This window comes from Ictidomys tridecemlineatus, chromosome 7, assembly GCF_052094955.1.
Source record: "Ictidomys tridecemlineatus isolate mIctTri1 chromosome 7, mIctTri1.hap1, whole genome shotgun sequence".
Taxonomy (NCBI): domain Eukaryota; kingdom Metazoa; phylum Chordata; class Mammalia; order Rodentia; family Sciuridae; genus Ictidomys; species Ictidomys tridecemlineatus.
Window position 1 is genome coordinate 81019173 of NC_135483.1, and position 8942 is coordinate 81028114.

Consider the following 8942-nt stretch of genomic DNA (forward strand, 5'->3'; position numbering starts at 1 on the left):
GACAAAAATTTCTCTTTCAGTATGTTGTCCCTTTATGCTTTTATTTTCCCCTTTGCTGTGCATAGCCATAACCAGTATTGGTCCTTGATATTATTTGCTGTGCTTTGAATATTTTTAGTGTGTCACTGCCTCTCACCATGGCCCTCACAGACAATGGTAGCTGGGTTCCCCTGTGTGGAGTGTGTTGGCTGTAAAATAAAGCTAAGCAGAGGAAGGCATCAAAGCCACATGATACAGGAAGTAATTGTAGAAAGTGGAGATGGTATGGATCTTAGGGGTCGAGCTTCCACACTGGAAGGAGAGCATGAGAGCCCAGGTTTGGTTTATTTCCATGGGGGAACAGCAATGGTTTTGCCATAGAATGTTCTTTGGCTACTTAAGGTAGGAGGTGTGCTGTCCAGGCCCAATGAGTGATGCCCAACTCCAGGGCCACCAGAGCAGCCTCCCTGGCCCAGCAAAGACTGAGGTCCCTGCTCTGCATAATCCATTAAGTGGGAGGAGCCACCAAATCGCTTGCAAAGCCAAACCAGAATGCCCTGGGCTCAGGGCCAAGTGAAGAGACTACAGGAGCTCAGAGTGGCTCCCCATACCTGCCCACTCTAGTGCTTCCCTTAGGTTTTATTTAAATAATTTTAAAGTTCTGGGGTGTATTCTCTGGTCTTCAGTCCAGTTGACATTGACCTATGAATATTCCATTTTCCCAGCATAACTTGTTAAAGAGGATTTCTTCTCTCCATACTTTAGAACCTTTTTCAATAATCAACTGAAGGAAATTCAGAAGGTCTCTGTAGTTTGTTTTATCTCACTGGTCTCTGTGTCTCTTCCCAGAAAGACTGTGCTTCTGTCTCTATGGTGCAGTCAAAGAATTTGAAGTCAGGAATAGTTAGGTCTCTGGGTTGACAGTCTACAGAATATACAGGATTTCAGAACTGCTTCCTTTTCTGGGGTTTTATTATTCCATATGATTTTTAGGATTTTCTAGTTCTGAGAACAATATCATGGGTCGTTTGAAGGAGATTGTATTGAATCTGTAGGTAGGTTCAGTTAATCTGATGGCTTTAATTAATCTGTGAATGATGTTAGTTTTCTTAGTGTTTTGTAAATTTGCTTGTAGTGCTATTTCTTATCTTTGCTAAGACTTGTAATGAAGAATTTTAAGTTATTTGGAATAGAATGAATTTCCTGATGTATTTCTCAACAGATTTATTATTTTGGCCAAAGGTATTGATTTTTATTTATTTAATTTTTCTGCAACTTTTCTGAACTTGTTCATCAGCACTAAAAGTCTTCTGGTAAAAACTCTACAATTTTCTAAAGTTTATATCATATAAATTGCAAACAGAGATAATTTGTCTTTTTAAAATATTAAGTTGTAGATGAACACACAGTAGCGTTATTTTTATGTGGCGCTGAGGTTTGAACCCAGTGCCTCACTCATGTGAGGCAAGCCCTTTACCACTGAGCTACAGCCCCAAACCCTTTCTTTCCTATTTGTAATATTTTATATCTGCCTCTTGCCAAACACTCCAACTAACATTTAAGTACTTTAGTGTAGAGGAGTGGTGATGGTGCACATTCTTTGATTGCCTGTTATTTTTAGAAGAAATGCACACAGCTCTTTCCTATTCAGTAGGATATTGGCTTAAGTTTGATATATATAGTGCTCATGATGGGAGGTCAGTTGCTTCTATTCGTAGTTTCTTTAGAATTTTTATCAAGAAGTGATATTGAATTTCGACAAAAGCTTTTTCCAGCACCTATTAAAATATCACATGGGTTTTATAATTTGTCCTATTTGTATGTGTATTATAATTATTGACTTATGTTTGTTGCATTGCTGAAAAGTAAACAACTTGATCATGTTGAATGATTTTTAAGGTGCTTTGAATTTGATTTGATTTGCTACTTTATTGAGCAGGGTTTCATCTAAGTTCATCAATTATATTTGTAGTTTTCTTTCCTATTATGTGGTTTTGATCTTGGAATTATTTTTATGGTACTATTGATTGAACCCAGAAATATAATAACTCTGAACTACAATTCCACTTTAATTTTATTTTGAGATAAGGTCTTGCTAAGTTACTGAGGCTGGCCTTAATCTTGTGATCCTCCTGCCTTGGCCTCCCAAATTGTGGTGAGTAGATGTGTACAAAATAGCTGGGCTCTTCTCTAGTTTTGATAGCATCATGATGCTGGCTTCATCGAGTAAATTTGAGAGAGTTCCTTCTTCTCCATTTATAGAATAATTTGAGAAGCATTATGTTAATTCCTTCTTAATGATTCAATATTTAGTATTAAATTACTGTTGTGTAGAACTGTTTTATTTTTAAAAAATTGAGGACCTTTAAAAAAAATTATTTCTTTTCTACATGACAATAGTGGAATGCATTACATAATTATCTATTCACACCACAATTTTTCATAATTCTGTATGTAAAGTATGTTCATAGCAAATTATGCCATTATAAATGAGCTCTTGATTTTTTGCATTACAATTCTTAATACACATTTATAACACAATTTATCATATCTCTGTTTGCATATAAGGTATGCTGACATCAAATTCAAATCTTCGTACATGTATTTTGTATAATGATGACCATCTCCTTCCACCATCCTTGCTATTCCCCTTCTCCCTCCTTTTTCCTGCCATCACTATTCCCTACATAGATAATCTTCCTCCCCACCCAACTTTGAGTCACCCCCTTATATCAGAGAAAACATTTTAATTTTTTTGGCGGGGGGATTAACTAACTTCATTTACCATTATCTTAAATGCCATCCATTTACATGCAAACACCATGATTTTATTCTTTATTAGTGTTGAGTAATATTTCATTGTGTATAAATGCCACATTTTTTATGCATTCATCCCCTGAAGGAGATGTATGTGGGTTCTACAGTTTAGCTATTGTGAATTGTGCTGTTATAAACATTGATGTGGCTGTGGTCCTGTAGCATGCTCTTTTAAGTCCTTTAGGTATAGTCCAAGAAGAGGGATAGCTGGGTCAAATGGTGGTACCATTCCCAATTTTCCAAAAAAATATCCATACTGCTTTCCGAATTGGCCACACTAGTTTACAGTCCCACATCCTCGCCAACACTTACTGTTTGTCTTCATAAGAGCTACCATTCTGACTGGAGTGAGATGGTACCTTAGAGTAGTGTTGATTTGCATTTCTCTGATTGCTAGAGATGATGAGCATTTTTTCATATATTGATTCATTGTATATTTTCTTAGACATGTCTGTTCAGGTCCTTGGCCCATTTATTGATTGGATTATTTTTTTTTTGGTAATTTTCTTTTTTTCTTAAGAAATAGTGAGAGAGAATGAGAAAGAGGGAGAGAGAGAGAGAACTTTAATATTTATTTTTCAGTATTTGGCGGACACAGCATCTTTGTCTATATGTGGTGCTGAGGATCGAACCCGGGCCGCACACATGCCAGGCGAGTGCGTTACCACTTGAGCCACATCCTCAGCCCATTGGTAATTATCTTGTTGAGCTCTTTATATATACTAGAGATTAGAGCTCTATATGATGTGTGAGAGGTAAAAAATCTCTTCCCAGGAGGTAGGCTCCCTGTTCACCTCAGATTATTTCTTTTGCTGAGGAAAAAAAAAAAAACTTTAGTGTGAATCTATCCCATTTGTTGATTCTTGGTTTTAATTTTTGTGCTATAGGTGAAAGACCTTTATTATTTTTAAAATTCATTTTTTTAATGTGTTGCTGAGGATTGAACCCAAGGCCTCACATATGCTAGGCAAGTGCTGTACCACTGAGCTATAATCCTAGTCCCACTTTTTTTTATTTTGGATTTGTCAATCTATCTGCTTCAATTTTGGTAGATTATATACACTTATGCATTTAATCATTTCTTCTAGATTTTCCAAGGTACTTCAATATTCCAGTAGTCCCTGGAATATTTGACAATAGTCCCTGATAATCCTCTGAATTACATTGGTTTCTTTGGTAAGAGCTCCTCTTTTCCCTCTGATTTTAAGAATTCAACCTTCTTTTTGATTTGCTGGTCTAAGGGCTTTTTTTTCCACTTTATTCATTTCAAAGAACAAACTGTTTCTTCTGTCATTTGTATTATTCTTTCATTATCCATTTTCTTAATTTTATTTCTGATCTTTATTCTTCCCTTGTACTAATTTGGGGAATAGTTTGCTTTGTGTTTTTAATAATACTGACTTTTTGTAGTATTTTTTATTTTTCTTGCTGTTGATTTCTTATTTCAGGCTACAATGGCCTGATAATATACAAATCATAAAGTCCTCATGTTCATATTTGTTAGGAAGTCATTAGTGACCTTAGATATAATCTATTTTGAAATCAGTTTCATCAACAGGTGAAAATAAAGTGTAATTAGCTATTGTTAAAGTATCTCATAGATATTTGTTATGTCCATTTTTGGAATACTGTGCTTTAACTACAGGTCAGTTTTTCATCTAAAATGATGGCTAGTATTTTGTAACAGAAAGGTAAATGTGGGCACATATAATCAGTTTCACATGATTTCAGGAACTTGGATTAAAAAATGGTGGCAAATCTGTTGGCACTGGATTTTTGAAAGAGTGGAGTTGGTAATACAATGATCAAACTGAAAGATGATAACTGGGTTTGATGACTCACACCTGTGATTCCAGTGAGGCAGGAGAATTGTGAGTTCAAAGCCAGCCTCAGCAGTTGAGTGGTGTCCTAAGCAACTTGACAAGATCCTGTCTCCAAGTAAAATATTTTAAAAAGCTGGGGTTGTGCCTCAATGGAAAAGTGCTAGGTTCAATTCCTGGTACAAAAAATTACAATGATTGTGTAAATTGGATTTTTTCATAAGCACATATGTGTGATATTCTTAAGGGAAATCAGAAAATAGCATGCAGGTATCTGTATGTGCCACTTGTGTGCCAGGGTTTGGTTTGCTCCTATAGATGGGCAACGTTACTCTTTTCTCACACAGCTTACTGTCCTTAGGTTGTATCTCTGTTTTGTCTTCCCAGCCCTATCTTGTATCTAGGTGTGGTAGGTACAAATGCAGGGCTAATGTCCTAGTGGGGATGAGGGAGATCCACTCTGGGCTAATGCAAAAGAAAGGAGACTAGAAAGCCCCTGGGACTGAATGCCTCCTGAGATTCATGACACTAATCAGCAGGGAAATGAGGTTTGGGTTTGACACACAGGCAAATATACAAAAAAAAAATAGGTGTAAAACAGGATAAGGTTGTGGTTGACCACTTGGAGTTCTTAGCTTGTGTCAAGAAACTAATAATAATAGTACAGTGTTACTTAACATAGGAGAAAAGATCATTTTAATAATAATAAATGGTATAAAACAATGTATATGAGAAGGAGGGACATTAGAAAGTCTTTCAAAAAAATAACCAATATTAGTGAGGTACATTTGTGCTAGGTATGTGGCTCAGTGGTACAGAAGGTGCCTTGCTTATGCAAGCACCCAGTTTAATTTTCTTCAATTTTTTATACTGATTAAAAGAAATTAGTTTTTTAAATTTTATTTATTCTAATTTGATATATCACACAGAATGCAATTCAGCTAATATTATACTAAAAGAGCACATTTTTTCATGTCTCTGGTTGTACACAAAGTAGAGTCATATCATTTGTTTTAATACATGTACTAAGGATAATGATGTCTGTCTCATTCCCCAGTCTTTCCTACTTCCTTATCTTCTCTGTTCCCCTCCCACCCTCTGCCCTATCTAAACTTCATCTATTTCTCCCATGCTCATTTCCATCCTCACTATGAATTACCCTCTTTATATCAGAGAAAAGTTTTAGCATTTGTCTTTTTGGGATTGACTAACTTCATTTAGCATTATCTTCTCTAACTCCATCCATTTACCTGCAAATATCAAGATTTTATTTTTTATTGCTGAGTAATATTCCATTGTGTATATGTACCACATTTTTTTATTGATGCATCCACTGAAGGGCATCTAGGTTGGTACTACAATTTAGCTATTTTTAACTGTGCCGCTATAAACATTGATGTGGCTGTGGTCCCTGTAGTGTGCTGTTTTTAGGTCCTTTAGGTAAAGTGCTAGAAGAGGGATAGCTGGGTCAAATGATTGTTCCATTCCCAACTTTCCAAGGAATCTTACTGCTTTCCATATTGAGTACACCAATTTGCATTCCCACCAGCAATGTATGAGTGTGCATGTTTCCCCACATCCTCACCAACAGTGTTGTTTGTCTTCATAACAGTTGCCATTGTGACTGGAGTGAGATGATATCTTAGTTGTAAGTTCTGTGTCTAATTCATTTCTTTGCATACAGATGCCAAGGTGTTCATAATTCTTTAAAAAGATTGTATCATCTCCAGTGAAGTCCTGACTTCTCTTGTGTGTTTTTTGAGTTTATTTCTAGGTTTTCAGTTCTCTTCTACAAATCTGTTTGTATACTCCTTGCCACATATCTCACCTTTTGGGTTACTGTAAGTTCATAGTAAATCTCAGAATCATATATTTCAGTCTTGTAAACTTATTCTACAGAATTGTTGACCACTCTGTATGCCTGCCTTCTCCATATAGCCTTTAGAAGCATTTTTTATATTTGTGCAACAGGTTGTTAGTATTTTATCATGGTTGTGTTTAATTCATTTATGAGAGTTGTATATAACTAATATCATAACATTGAATGCTCCTTTGTATGTTTGGTACTTGTAGGGCTCCCCAACTTACAGAAAGTTGATCAGCAGTGTAGATGACATTCTGGGACTTATAAGTGGCATCCGTATTAGGTGAAAGACTGCAATTTTGAGACATGAAGTAGTGACATTTGTGCCAACCAGTTTCAAAAAATATGTTCTTTTTCAAAAATATTTTTGAGATGTTGATGTACCTTTATTCTTTATTTATATGTGCTGCTGAGGATCAGACCTGGTGCCTCACACATGCTAGGCAAGTACTCTGCCACTGAGCCAAAACCCCCATTTGATTTCCTGCAAATTCACACATTTTCATTTAGAAAAATAAAATTTAAAGGACATTGCAGGTGAGAACTTTAAACTGACTCCAGCTATGTGTCTGTTAACTGGTGAGAATTGTGACTCTGGAAGACTAAGCATTTTCTTTCTTTGCAAATGGATCTGAGATCTGTGGATATTAGAGAATTATTTTCTTAGCTCCCCAGAATTACCTGAATATCTGCTTAGGAATGAGCCACAGGAGGCCACAGTGTTACAGTGATGGTGCTCCACAGTTTGGAAAATATATTTATTCTAACATGTCAGGATTTTTATTTTTTGCATTTTGTGAACAGTGACTATAATCATCTACTAACCTGATTAGTCTGGTTGTTGTCCCTTTCATAAAATCATGATACCATACAATTTCAATTGGCTCAAGTATTTGAACATTTTGCTATTGCAGATTTTTAATTGTTTATTTCTTTAGATAATGAGATTATGCTCTGATGTCAATGTAATTCTTCCAATGAAGCAGCTATGTTTAAGTAATTAAGATCAATCCACACGTGGAAACCCTTGTGGACACTTCTGGTGTGTCTTACTGATCTCATCTTTCTTTTGCACACAGAGGTGATTACAGCCCTGTGCCTCTTTTATGACTAAGAATTTTATTATGTATTTCTCAAAGCCATCATTTTCCTTAGTTATATTTCCTTGGTTGTATGAATTTTAAGTAACATCGTTGCCTTTATTTTTCATTACAATTATATTAACAATTGTTTTTTTCTTTTATTAACCATTTCTTTGTCTAAGTCTTTTGAACAAATATATGCTGCTGTCTGGGCCTCTATTGTACCAAATTTATTCACTCATTGAACTGCTTATAGAACTTAATATTTCAAGTCTATGTTTTCATGAAGTGGAAGTGTCACTTCACATGTCTCCATTCATTAATATTTTATGAATATTTTACACATTGGGAATGTATCATGGATGATACTTGAAACTAATTGTATTGGGGAGCTCAATATATCTCATGGATACAAACAGAGAGAATAACTACCTGACTGTTTTCAATAGCTTTTTTACCACTCTTTTTGTCTCCCTTGGGCACAATCACCTTATGAGTATATCATTGACAAGTCTGATTTGCATCTGGAATGACCCCCAAATTTCATTCACCAGTGGCAGAAAAGTTAGGAGTTGAGCTTTTATTCAGTTCTTGGATTGTGGTATATATCCTTAACTTCACTCTGATATGGAATATATATATATATATATATACATATATATATATATATATATATATATATATATATATATATATATATATATACTGTTTTAGGACTTACTTTCCATTATCTAATTCAGAGGAAAATACGTGTCTTACTACATAATTAAAGTAATTCTCCCATGTGACAGTCAGTTCTACTAACTCTTAATCAAAATTAAATACTGAATAATGGTTTCATCCCTGTGCTGTTTATCTACCAATTTTTATTTCAGAAACCATTGACATTCAGGGATGTTGCCATTGATTTCTCTGAGGAGGAACGGGAATGCCTGGATCCTGCTCAGCAGAATTTATATAGAGAAGTGATGTTGGAGTCCTACAGCAACCTGATCTTTGTGGGTGAGCATAACTTTCCTTCAAAATTCCTAATTATCATTATTTAATTTTCTTCTCTTGAAGTATATTTTCTGGGAACTTCACCATAAGAATGGGATTCAGATTCATGTTTTCAATAGAAAAGATGGGGTATTTCTTGGTGCTGACAAGAAAATATTTAGTTTCTTTTTGTCCTTAATGCTTTCCTTTGTTGGCATGTTGTTCCTAATGATAATTAGGAATTTATGGTTGACTTAGAGGAATGCACTGATGTCAAATACTGTGGCCCACATATACCACAGGACAGAGTTGAGGTAGAGGAGGAAGCCTAAATTCAAAAATGTTGATTGAGAAGTTATGCAGCAGAAAAGACTTTTGAGAACATTTAATTTCTTTCTCTTG